The following is an 878-nucleotide window of genomic DNA, read 5'->3' on the forward strand; positions in this document are numbered from 1 at the left end:
GACCCAAAAGCTACAACTCTTGTTGCATAGGTCTTGCTTTATCTTGGTCTTAACCATCCAGCAGAAAAGTATAAAAATGAAATATAAGAAGTGAAGCCATGCTGTTATATTGAGCTGTAGGGGATCCAGGTCAACAATTTCTGACATTGCCAGTGAAGCAGAAGACCCAATACTATTATGGACTACTGGACTCTTTTAGAATATTTCACTGAGTTAACACACCTATCATATTCAAATAACAGAACTAAACAAAAAAAGTTGATACAGATGAATGTCCATTTTGTATCTGTGGTTAGAATGGATATGTAGAATGGTTAGAATAGATATGTAGTTACATTTTCTTAGTTAATAGAGGGATTTGTTCTAATAGTGTTTGTAAATAGGATATCATGTCCACATCTTGTACATCAATTAACCACTAGGAAGAATGTATGCAATGTGTTCATTATTGAAACTGTCCTACCAATTTGACGTGAAACTGTCTCATTGCTATTGGTTTCTTAATAAAATTATGGGGAAAAAATAAAACTATTTAAGAAAAAAATCTCTAAATATTTATAACTTACCCCCTTCTACTTTGAGAATTCTAATTATATGAACATAAGTTTCTTGATTTTGGCACAGAGAGGACTATTATATCACTGATCTGTAAATTCTATCTTCATGTTCAATTAGATGATTTTTCTCATTATGTTCACTTAAATTTGTAAATAATTTTTGCAATATGCAATGTATTAGTAATCTCAGGTTATACATTCATTTCAGAAAAATTTTTCTAAAATTCACTGTCTGCATCTTATATCTTTCACATTTCACTATTTGTCTATGATTTTTAATTTGCTTTATAATTATTATTGATTTTTAATAAAGTTAATAAT

At 29.2% G+C, this 878-nt stretch overlaps 1 protein-coding gene across 1 annotated transcript in view; it reads right to left on the reverse strand.

Moving 5' to 3' along the window:
- LOC101568087 (olfactory receptor 8B12-like) overlaps nt 1–878 on the reverse strand; it is a 6,930-nt gene that overhangs the window by 1,416 nt on the left and 4,636 nt on the right. The gene's annotated exons all lie outside the window — the stretch shown is intronic.

This window comes from Octodon degus, unplaced genomic scaffold, assembly GCF_000260255.1.
Source record: "Octodon degus isolate 3935 unplaced genomic scaffold, OctDeg1.0 scaffold00136, whole genome shotgun sequence".
Taxonomy (NCBI): domain Eukaryota; kingdom Metazoa; phylum Chordata; class Mammalia; order Rodentia; family Octodontidae; genus Octodon; species Octodon degus.